Source organism: Microtus pennsylvanicus, chromosome 6 (assembly GCF_037038515.1).
Source record: "Microtus pennsylvanicus isolate mMicPen1 chromosome 6, mMicPen1.hap1, whole genome shotgun sequence".
Classification (NCBI taxonomy): Eukaryota; Metazoa; Chordata; class Mammalia; order Rodentia; family Cricetidae; genus Microtus; species Microtus pennsylvanicus.
In genome coordinates this window covers 48,882,047-48,894,150 of record NC_134584.1, presented here as the reverse complement: position 1 = coordinate 48,894,150, position 12,104 = coordinate 48,882,047, and the positions used below count along the sequence as shown (strand labels likewise).

Here is a 12,104-nt window from a genome sequence, read left to right as displayed (position 1 = left end):
TTAAAAACAAACAAAAAGACAAGACGATATCTATTTATACATCGCCATCCTGTGATGAAATTAGCAGCGTGACACTGGGTGGCAGCACCAAAAGGCTCTATAGCCAAGACAAGGTGGGTAGCCTGCACCTCCATGTGTAACCTCCCCGCTTAGTGTGACAGAGCTCAGAGTCTATGGTAAACGTCCCACCTCAACTTACAGTCTTTTGAGCAACAAGAACTGTTACTTGAAAATATGTCTACCTTTCAAAATGCTTGAAGTTATTAACTATTAAACTGACCTAGGAGTCTACGAAAGACCATGAGTCTACATATAAAGTGATGGGATTGAATAGCCTCAATTAAAATAGGATGAAAAAGATGGGCTCAATGTAAGCCCAGTGTTACAGCATCTGATATCTTCATTCCTTTGGAAAGCAATGAGCTAGGCAGAATGCACTGCCTGCTGCCCCACTCCAGGCTGGGTAGCTAATGTGGGTAGGTAGGGTATGTAATTCCTGCCTGCAAGCCCTTTAGGGGCAGAGAGTACACATCCAGGTGACACAGTAAAGAGACAGGGCTGCAAAGCGGTTACAGCACTAGGTGTCCCTGAGCACACCAAGAAGAGAAGAGGAGAGGGTTCCTCTGGCCCACTCACAGCAGTCCTTCTAAGACTAAGAGGGTCAGGATGGAGAGAGGGGTAAGACGAGGGGCCATGTGACCAAGAAGGGATCCTTCCACCAAGAAGAAGATATGAGGCCAATATGCCTGGTTCCTTGCACCACCACAGTAGAGAGGGATTGAAATGATGGCCCTGGGAGGAATGACCAAAGGGAGATGCCCTAAAGTACTTCTTCTTGTGAAACACACAAGAAAGAAAGGAAGAAAGAAAGAAAGAAAGAAAGAAAGAAAGAAAGAAAGAAAGAAAGAAAGAAAGGAAGAAAGAAAGGAAGGAAGGAAGAGAAAAGAAGGGAGAGAGACAAAATAAAAAAGGAAGGAGAGAGAGAGAGAGAGAGAGAGAGAGAGAGAGAGAGAGAGAGAGAGAGAGAGAGAGAACAATAAGAGTCCTTAAAATTCATGGCAGGAAGGGTGAATTCTGCCCTGCAGCTAACAGGGGCTGTCCTGATCCCAGCCTAGATAGGTAGCTATTGGCAAGTCCTAGAACCCTCCCTCCATCATTTCGTCACCTGTGAGGCCTTGGAAGAAGTAGGCCTATCCCTCACTAGGTCATTATGAGGATTAAAGGCAATTACACTCACAAAGCACGTAGCACCAGGCTTCTCGGTACAAGCTTTATATAATTATCCCTGACTCGGGGCTCGCTGTGTGCCAGGCACAGTGCTGGGAGCTTTGCATGGTTTAATTTTCAGCCCCATTTTGCAGATGGGAAAACAAGGCGGGTGAAATAGCATGCCTGAAGTGACAGTCAACTTTGGTGGTGGCACTCTTGCAGACTGCTCTCGGGAATGACAGGACTGCCAGCAATATCAGCATTGAATGTTACTGCCTTTTACACAATGCAGATTTAAAACAGAAACAGACAGGTGCCAGGAATTTTCTCTTGCGCTGCCTTTCAATGCTGCAAGCAGTTCTAAAAGAAGCCCGAAGCTACCTAAAATAAAACCCTGCTGTAAATAGAGTCAGATAGAGCCTGCCTGTGGACTTAGCCCAAGTAATTCTCTCTCCAGACCCAAGGTGGAAAGCAGCTGAGTAGAGGTCAAAGGGGTGTTACGTGGGAGGAGGGTGACAGGGAGCCTGCTTGGTGACAGGGCACGAGGTGGGAGTCATGACACTGTCCTCTAATTGGGTTTCATGGCTGCTCCCTAGACTGCCCTCAGAAAGGAAAATCTGAGCACGCTAACGCAATGCTCAGGAGAATGAGGGCAGCTGGGTCCTCATGGGATGAGCCCAGTCCTCAGGGCCACAGAGGCATTCCAGGAGGAAGGCAAGGGGCAAAGGCTGAACCGCCCGGCAAGGCATCTGGCTTCTACCGACTCACAACGGCCATTGGCAGAGCCTCCTGACCCTCTGCCAGGTTCCTATGGCTTCAGTTCCTCCCAGGTGATCATTAACCTGAGGACTATTTTGACTACAGGTGCTGATGGCTATACATTTGATTGACTTTAAGGAAAACAATGGCGGCAGAACAAAATCTCCAGCGATGTTTTTACAGGCCCTTTTTATTTCTGCAGTTAAGGTTGTAGTACACTCACCCCACATTTCATCAGAAGGTAGTGGGGTGGGGGGTGAGAGAAAGCATAATCCAAACAGACTAGCTATACATAATTACACAGTCTACTTTCCAGTTCATTTGGCCTTAGTGTACAAGAAATAGCCTTTAATTGCCACTACTTGAGGCACGAGATTTCAGTAAGAGTGCTGGCAAAACCATGACCAAAAAAAAAAAAAAAAAAATCACATTAGGGTGGACACAAACGAGGCTTTAAAAAACACAATAAATAATGAGAACTTTAAAAGTTCAAGAAGGAAAAATGATACAATTTACATTGTCTAATTTTAAAGTAAAAACAAAACTGATGGTTGGGTTTGGTGGCACAAGCCTATAACCAACCCTAGGGGCTGGGGAGGTAGAGGTCACAGGCTCAAGAGTTCGAAGTCAACTTCTGCTACAAGTAGAGAGAGTTCAAGGCCGGTCTGGACAACTTGCGACACTGCCTCCAAAATAATGAAGGTACCCCCCCCCACACACACACACCTGATAATCCCCTCCATTGACAGGTGACTTTCTAGTTTTCAAAGTTTCACCAGCTGCCTCATTCCTGCTTCTGCTAGCAAAACCCTGCACCATGCAAGGGGCTCTGGGCTTAGCCAACCCAATACACATAATGGCCTGACAGGGGCTAAGTTCTTCTTATTCATGAGACAGTCAAAAGTAAAAGCTCACGTTAGCTCAGCTGGCTATAGTCAATTAGACCATAAACCTCCTCCCTACCTCCCCCCCCCCAGTTGGATCATTCACTATCTATCCAATAAAACACATTTTGCAAATCAAAAATGCAAACACAATAAAAGCTGGACCAGAATTGTTTCTGTTTTAACAAGTATGTTAATTTTTCAAAGTGAATGCTTTTTACAACACTCCCCTGAACTACTTAGGAGAAAGGGCGGCAGAAAGGAAATTTCAATCAACACTATAACCTTAAAGCTCATGGTGTTCGTGGCAAAAGTTTAAAGGAACAGCCAAAGCTTTTAAGGGTACAAAGTTTGTGAGTTGCATAGACTTGTACTTAAGATTCAAAGCCTTCTGAGAAATTTAGGCGACAGGGGAAAGGGGACAAGAAAGGGTAATGAGGGAGTGAGTAGGACCAAAATGTGTAACATGCATGTATAAAAATGTTCCAAAAAGTTGCCAAGCAGTGGTGGCACATTGCCTTTAATCCCAGCACTTGGGAGGCAGAGGCAGGTGGATCTCTGTACATTCAAGACCAGTCTAGTCTACAGAGCTAGCTCCAAGACAGCTAGTGCTTTGCACGGAAAAACCATGTCCCAAAAAAACCAAAAAGGAAAAAAAAAAAAAGAAAGAAAGAAAGAAAAAAGTTCCAAAAAATTAATGTGCACTAACAAAAATTTTTAAAAAAAGCAACTCATCAGCTTAGGTGTAATTAACATTTCCAAAAGATACATGCATAAACCCACCAACAGCAGTCAAAATACATATTCCTGTAACATGTTCTATTGCTCTCTCCTCAAACCAACTTCATTAAAAAAAAAAAAAACCTAAAGAAAAAAGCACATTGAGATACTTTTCTACACGGCTACAGTGCATCACAGATGTGAAAAAGCAGAGTGCTATCATAAAAAATGCAAATAAAACAGCAGATAACAATGTGCACATGGCAGAGTTCTGTTATGCAACTAGGAACAAGTCCCAGGGCAAGATGAAAGTTAAAAGCAAACTCTCCCACAGCAGTCTGAGAGCCAGGATCAGCTAAGTCCAACTTTCTTCAAATCATAAAAACGGACAGATTGCTATGGAAGAGAAGTGTGGCCTGCAACAGGCACACAGGGGAAGGCGGCTGGTGGTGGCATTGCAGGGAACTTCTGCAAAGCCAGGAGCTTCCCCCACTCGCCTTTCCTATTTCAACCTGACTTTGAACCAGGAGCGGTGCAAGAAGAATCAGGATCATTTTCTTAGTAATAGGCAAAAATAGTTGTTTTCCAAATATTAAACAACTTGCGTGCTTAAGAAAACGACTTGCTTACCATTGTTTTATCCCGAAAACAGTGAATGTAACTAGCAAAAAAAAAAAAAAAATCTCCTGGTTTGCTGGTTCCTTGTTCAGTGACAAACGATGCAGGGACACCTCACCTGTGCAGAAGGCCCTGAAGTCCTAATGATTTCTACTTTAGAAACCATTAATCTGCTAATCCGTGGCAGAAATAACCCCATCTGCCTACTACTCCAAGCTTTTTTGCTCATAATTTACTATCCTTAAGGTGTCCAAAACACACTATGAGCTAACGAAATACTAAGAGAGGGCTCCACAAGGAGTCTAGGTCAATCCGCTCGGTGAAGGCTCCTACCACCTAAAACTTGAAACTCGATCTCACTGAAAATGACAATCTTATGCTACATTCAAAACCCGGAACTGCTTTATCCTTTCCTACTTCGCACTGTCTGACAAAGGGGAAAGACAGGGAAAGAAAGGGATAAATTTTTAAGCCCTAAAACCATGAAACCCCTAAATAAAACCTAAACTCACACCAGTACAGAACCAGAGCCTGCAGCTCCTTCGAGAATTAACGGTGGAAGAGAGACCTTTCCGGTATTAGCAGTGCCAGGAGTAGAATTCCCCTGAATCCAATGCCGGCACACAGCATTCAACATGCCACAGCCACTCCGCTCACACCCTTGCATTATTGTGCGCGAAAGCTGGTAACCAAAATGCATTTCTATACATGCGTGCCTGGTCAGAGCGTTTCCATTCTTTGTCTCGTGATCTGCCGGGCAGTTTCTGCCTTTGGGAAGGAAGTGGCTTGCAGACAATTCCCCCTGATATTTTAGCCTAGGCTTGTACGCGGGGCCGGCTCTCCCGGGTCGGCCGCATATTGCTGGGCAGGTCCCTCCAGGGTTGCCCTGCGTTAGGAAAAGCTGGATTTCCGGGCGGTGCCAGGATCCCACTCATTATGCCTCCAGCAACCTGCCCAAGCCCGGCGGGCGCCAGACGCCAAGCTAGAGCCCCAGCCACCGACCGCCCCGAGGCGCACTTCCCCCACCCCGGAAGAGGAGGGCGGCAAACTTCGGAGGGCGGGGGTTGGGGGCGAGCTCCGGGGACCACCGTGGCCCAGCTTGGCCGGAGACCCCGGCTGCAGCTGCCGGGCCTGGAGGGGACGTCACGCTATTGCAAAGACAGAGATCCAGGCGCTCTCCTCGCGCGCTCCCGGTTCCAGGAAGCTGCAGGGCAAAAGGGGACCCTCGGAAGCGTGAGGTGACGAAGGAGGAGGGGAGCCGGCGATAGCTGGCAACTCCAGGGACCGAATGCGCCCGGTAGGGAGCAAAGCCGGGTAACACCGAGGAAACGACAGCAGGAGGTGGTCGCGACCACGCAGGCTAGCCACTGGCCCGAAGAAGGCTTTCCAGAGGCGGAGAGATGCTGGCGACTGGGGGCTGGCAGCTGGGTCGCTTCCCCTCGAGTGGCTCCACAGCAGAAGCGGCTGCCGGTGACAGGAAGAGCAGCGGCCGAGCGTGTTCGCACTGCCTCCCCCTCCCGGGCACACGGGGACCCACCGCCGCCACCTACCTCCGGAGCGGCTCGCTTCCTTCCTCTGCCTGGCCTGGGCTTCAGCGGCCTCTCAAGCTCGCAGCTCACAGGCGCCTGCGATCCAACTGCGACCCGCCGGCGCTCCGCTGTCCAGGTTCTTTGGTTGCACAGCCGTCCTCGCCGTGGCCGCTGCTTCCTCCAACTCGGCTCCAGCTGCTCGTTACTCCTTGCGGTGCACCCTCGGCTCCAGCGCCTGGCGCCAGCCCCGCCCCGGACCCGCCCCGCCGCCCCGCCCCCAGACACACACCAATCAGCGCCCGAGACCCCGCCCCCAGAGCCCGAGCCGCGCCCTCCGCCTCTACCAGTCTCCGGGCGGGAGACCAGGGTCCGGGCTCAGTACTCGGTGCCTCCCGCCCCTACCCCCAGTCCCCTCCCCCGCCGCCCTCGCCTCCGCCCCCGGCACGGGGATGTCCCAGGCGACCGGACGGCGGGAGGTCCCCGCTGCGGAGCTCTACTTCTGCGCGCTTGGGGCTGGTTCGTCTGCGGGGCGTCTCCCGGGCCCTACAGGGAGTGGAGGTGGGGACCCAGGGGGAGGTAGAGGATAAGTTCTGGCCTCCTGGGAACCCGGCTAGCTACCTGCTCTCTTCGAGACCCTGTGCCTTTCGAACACACTAGAGTTTCAGAAGCAGTGGCTAGGGTCAAGAGGACGCAGATGCCAAGGCTCGCCAAAGAAGGGAGGCCCTGTAATTCCTGGCCTCGCCAGCACAGCTTCCCTAGTGGTCAGAAAAACCGCGCCACCCGGCGTGGCACTCCTGGGGTGAAGGAGGGGTGAAAGGGTGAGCCGGAGCAAGGAGTGCCCGCAGCCTGCGGCCGCCTGGCACCGCTGCCTCCCGAGCCAGGCGGGACCTGGGAGAAAAAAAGAGTTCTGTGAGAAGGGATCTCTGGCGGTCCTTGGACCCGCAGGCCCTATGTAGGTCATTCAAATAGCCCACCACCCTCTAATGCTTCTGACAGGCTGCAACTCAAATGAATGCTATGGTTTCTAAAATGTAAGAATGCAGATCCTTGGAGCATTAACCACACCTGAAGCTCCTAAAGAAAAAAGTGATGTTGGCTCAACCTTCCCATGATATGAGAAGATGTCAGCCCATGTTTTGTTCTCTGAAAATGTTCAGAAATTCTTGAACTTTTAAAAAATTTGCTCCCAGAATATGGCTTACTTTGCAGTTCAGGGATCCGCAGCCACCCACCCTTCTCTCCCTAAAGTTCCTTTTTGCGGCTCTTCTCCAGTATTCTGGCAAGAATCCTACTTTTTCTTAACCAAGTACTTAGTCTTTTGTCAAATTCTAAATTTGGTATTGTATTACTGCGAGTGTTGGAAGCAGAAGGGAAAAGATGAAATTCACAGCTTATTCTTAGCAAATGTAATTGCATTTAAAGGTGACTCACATTCTAATAAATCGGAGATTTCCTTGGTACACCGATGTTTCTGTTACTCCTGGTGTCTGGTGAAGACAAAAGACAAAAAGCAGGTGGCTGCTCACATCGTATTTAAGAATCCACCTATCATGTGGGATGTGGTAACCTTCACCTGCAATCCCAGCACTTTGAAGTTGTGGCCATGAGAGTCTGAAGTTCAAGTCAGCCTAGGCTTTGTAGAATCTCTCTAAATATTGATTGTTAATTTTTATAGGGAGATCCATCTTAAATATGAGTAGAGTATCCCCCTGGGCAAAAGGTTCTGGACTGTCTGAGTGGAGAAAAGAAACTGAGCCCTATGCATGCACGCATTAGTTTTTGCTCTTTTCTCATCGAGAACATAATCGTGACCTGCTAATTCAAGTTCCTGTGGCTCCCTTGACTTACCCATGATAACAGACTATTTGGAACTGTGAGCTAAACCCTTTCTCCCTAAAGTTGCTTTGGTCGGGATATTTTTTATCACAGCAATAAGAATCTAAGAAAGCAGGGAACCTTCTTTGTACTATGCCAACTGCAGAGCCTTCTGGTGGATGGGAATGATGTGTTTCCTGTGGTAGAAGTCCTTGGATCTAATCCAAACTAAGATGACTAAAATAATAAACACTCACAAATGTTTTCCTTGGGTTCACCTCTGAGGAGACTAAAACTCTTCCAGCTATCTCCTCCTTTTGCGCTCCCTAGAATCTTGTAAAGAGACCCCCACCAGAGGAGTCTAGTCAGCCTGAAAACAGTATGTGATCCCTAATCACATTTTTTTCTTTTAGACAAGTCTTCAGCAATTTATTGTACACTTACGCTTTCTTTGACTTTTTCCCATCATAGTCGAACACAACACAGAGCTTATGTCAGAGAGAGTCACATGGGAGGAAAATAAAGTTATTTCCCCATGCACGGCACCAAATAACCTGTTTCATTTGTATCAAATTGGTAACTTCCCACACATCAATAGTATGTGTTGACTGAGGTTTCTGTCCTACCAGGTCCCACAGTCATTCATTCCCAAAGAAACACACAGAGATCTACATTAACTATAAACTGATTGGCCCATTCGCTCAGGCTTCTTACTAACTCTTATAACTTATATTAGCCCATAATTCGTGTGTGTGTTAGCCAGGAGGCTTGGTACCTTTTTCGGTGTAGCAGTCACATCTTGCTTGCTCTGTCTGGCTTCTTCTGTGTCTGGGTGACAAATGCAGACTGCCTCTTTCCTGTTTCCAGAATTCTCCTGTTCTTCTTGCCTGACCTCTACTTCCTGCCTGGTAGTCTCTTCTATACTTTCTGCCTGGCTTCTGGCCAATCAGCGTTTATTTAAAATATAAGTGACAGGGTTACCAACCATTGTCCCACAGCAAGTATGGTATTGTATTTTCATTTCCCATATGTTCTATGAATTAAAGGCAGTGACAATACAATATCAGTATTCATTCTTGGAGTGTGTGTGTGTGTGTGTGTGTATATGCATGCTCACATGTATATGTATACATGTGCAGGTGTGTGTGTGTGTGGTTGGCAATCGCTCTCCTCATTTATGGAGGCAGGGTCTCTCACGTGAACACAGAGCTCCTCATCAGATAGTCCAGTTAGCCAGTTTGCCCCAAAGATCGCCTGTCTCTACCACCTGTGCATTGGGCTTACAGTTGAGCCCCTATGCCCACCCAGTGTTGACTTGAGTGCTAGGGATCCGAACTCGGGTATTTACCCTTGCATGACAAGTTCTTAACCTCTGAGGCACAGCCTTAAACCTGTGTTTTCTAGTAACTTTCTCTTGAGTAAAATCTTATCTGGAAACACAAAATGTGACTGTTATAAAGCAAGAAGCTGATATGATAAGGCAGGGGGCCCATTGTGCGACTCGCCTGCCTTTCTTTTCTACAACACCTCCAGATACTTCAGTCAGAGCCAGGCGCATCTCCTTGAAGCTTACTGGAAATTTAAATTTGGTGTCTTCACTAAGCCAAAAATGTCAGATTGGAGGGAGGAAAAAAAAAGCTGTTTAGGGAACTCCAGGTCATTGGCTGCATCCTGGGTTTTGAGAATGATTGCCCTGGGGCTTCTGGGACATCCTGGAACCCACTCCAATAAAATGCTCATATGTCATATAGACACAGTGTTCTAGTTTGCTTTCTGTTGATGGGATAAAGACCAAAACCGAAAGGAACTTTAGGGGGAAAGGGATAATTTTATTTTATATTCTACAGTCCATCCTGAAGGAACATCAAGGCAGGAGCTAAAGCAGAAGTCATGGAGGAACTGCTTGGAGCTTGTTCCTCACTGATCCAAGACCACCTTCCCAGGGGTGACATCACCTACAATGGTCTGGGTCCTTACATATTAAGAGTTAATCAAGAAAATTTCCCCCAGACTTGCCTACTGGCCAATATAATCAAGGAATCTTCTCAGGTGAGAATCCCTTCTTCCCGAAAGACATGTCAAATCAACAGAAACAAAACAAGAACAAAGAAAGAAAGAAAGAAAGAAAGAAAGAAAGAAGAAAGAAAGAAAGAGAAAGAAAGAGAGAGAGAGAAAGAAAGAGAGAGAGAGAGAGAAGGAAGGAAGGAAGGAAGGAAGGAAGGAAGGAAGGAAGAAAGAAAGAAAGAAAGAAAGAAAGAAAGAAAGAAAGAAAGAAAGAAAGAAAGAAAGAAAGACAGGCTAACCAGGACATACAGTTCAACTGGTACTGGTCAAATTGTTGGCATTGGCATTGGCTGGTGCCTAAAAATGTCAGAAGATGTGCAGCTCCCTCCACAAATACAGGAATATCACTTATAATACATAGCAGCAAAGATGGTTTGGAAATCAGAGTCAATCAAGAACCTGCATTATAGAGGAAGAATTTGAGTGGACAAAGCAAACGGAGATGGTATCCTTCCTCAACAACAAAAAGTCAGTAGGATGCCATTACTGGCTGGCCATCTGTACTCCAGCCAGTGCATTAACTGTCATCTTAGAGTATGCTTCCATTAGGATTGAAACCTGTGTGTATTTTAGAGTCCCAAACACAAACTAAATGAATACAAATGTTCTGGAATCTAACTCAACACGAGGCCCACCGACTAGAAGCTTTGTCAGAACTAAGAGCATATTAGAAAGACTGAATAGGAGGTCATACCCTAGACCTACTGGCTCACAACTGCAGTTAACAAGATGGCCAGGTGATACATATGCAGGCTAAATGACGTATCCAAGTGGCCCTCAATTTTGATTACGCTGCAAAATTGCCTAGAGAATTTACCAACATCCAAGATCTGCCCTGTATCCCCAAGATGGATTATATAAAATGTCCAGAGGTAAGCCATGAGCATCAATTATTTTAAGTATTTTCACATAGCACCAAGGTGAAGCCAGCTTTTAAGAACCACTACCGTGGAGAATGCAGGTGGGAAAGGTATCTTCAGCAAGGTTGTCAGGTGTCGAAACATCTGATCTCATGAGGAGCAGCTGACACTGGAGGCTAGTTGAGAGCTGTCGCCTCGACTCTAAGTTCAGGTTTTCCATACCTTCCAGTTTTCAGAGAGACGCTAAAAATCTGCATGTATGGGAAATATCCCTATTATTATGTGGTAGCAATTAAATCATCGTTTTTGATTTTTGTTTTTCTTTTTTAATGTGGGTTAAGCCAAGAGTACGATGGTCACCACTTTGTGAATTTAAAATAAGTAAGGCGAGGGATGTTGAGGTGTTTCGGTGCTGATCTGAAGATGCACCCATCCCACATCTTCTGCTCTTCAATACCATGGAAACTGTCGACACTTGATGACTCAGCTGGTGACTGGTGAGGACCATGGCTGACGGCCTTGGATTCAAACACTGTGGTCTTTTGCCCAGTACTTTTCTTTCCCCCCTTTCCTGCCTGATAGTTGAAAAGTACTTGGGGTGAATCCAAGCTGCGTGTTACTTATCTTAGTATCTTTTTATGAGTGTCTAAGTTAAATACATACTATGAACTCTGAAAAAGAAAAAAAACATTGACTAGGATGCTTAATATCAGAGTAAGAATTCAAGAAGCTAGCATTCCTATAATTCTCATCTAGGTGCAATGAGCTTATTAAAGCTATTACGTATGAAGTTTTGAAAGAGGGAACCACCCACTGTATTCCAGAGAAAGACTAAGTGCATGGCTGCATGCTTACAAATCTCTGATAATGGCATATGCCCTGGGGACCCTAGTTTCTTGTAAGTGAATGGGAGTACACGCATGAGTGCGTATGTGATACTGGAAATGGAATTCAGGCTTCATGTATGCAAGTACTGTCATGCTATATGACTGACTCTCTGGGTATGAAAGGGGAGTAATGAGGCACTTTAGTGCGATTTCAATTACATTTTGTCTAATATCTTCTCTTCAAACCATCTTCAACAAGAAGGTACACTTTGAAGCAATAAGCTTGGCTGAGCAAATAAAATATAAAACAAGCAAAATGTATGCATTTCCTTATTAAACTGCTCTGTAAGGGAGCACTCAGTAAGGGAGAGAGGTCTGAAGGGTAGGACTTCCGGCTCCCTGCTAAACTCCTATATCTGTGACTGTTAAAACATTACAGTGTGGGTGATGTGCCTGCAGCACATCTGGCAGATAAACCAGATCCAGACTTTCGGACAGGTCAGTGGGGCCAACATACCACCAGTATACATGTGTTGTAACCCATCAATGGTCATGGGGCATGTGGGAAGTTGTGTACAAGAAAAAGCAAGCTTTGACCTTACCGCTCACTATATACAAATTAACTTGAAATGGATCATCAGCTTAAATTTAACAGCTAAAGCAATATAACTTTTCAATGTTTTGGGAAGGCCTTGAAAAGCTTTCCAGAATATTAGGACACAAAAATTTGAAATGGATGAAAGGAAAAGAAAATAATATGTTGGGCATTATCAATGTTCAAAATATTTCTCCCCAAATTATACTACTATGAAAATTAAA

The 12,104-nt window shown here is 46.2% G+C and overlaps 1 protein-coding gene across 1 annotated transcript in view; it reads right to left on the bottom strand.

Moving 5' to 3' along the window:
* Positions 1 to 5,875, bottom strand: part of Pik3r1 (phosphoinositide-3-kinase regulatory subunit 1) — an 82,631-nt gene extending 76,756 nt beyond the window's left edge. Inside the window, exon 1 of the mRNA XM_075976173.1 lies at positions 5,741 to 5,875. The gene's annotated coding sequence lies outside the window, so the exon portion shown is untranslated. The remainder of the gene's footprint in view (positions 1 to 5,740) is intronic.
* Between the last annotated feature and the right edge of the window lie 6,229 nt (positions 5,876 to 12,104).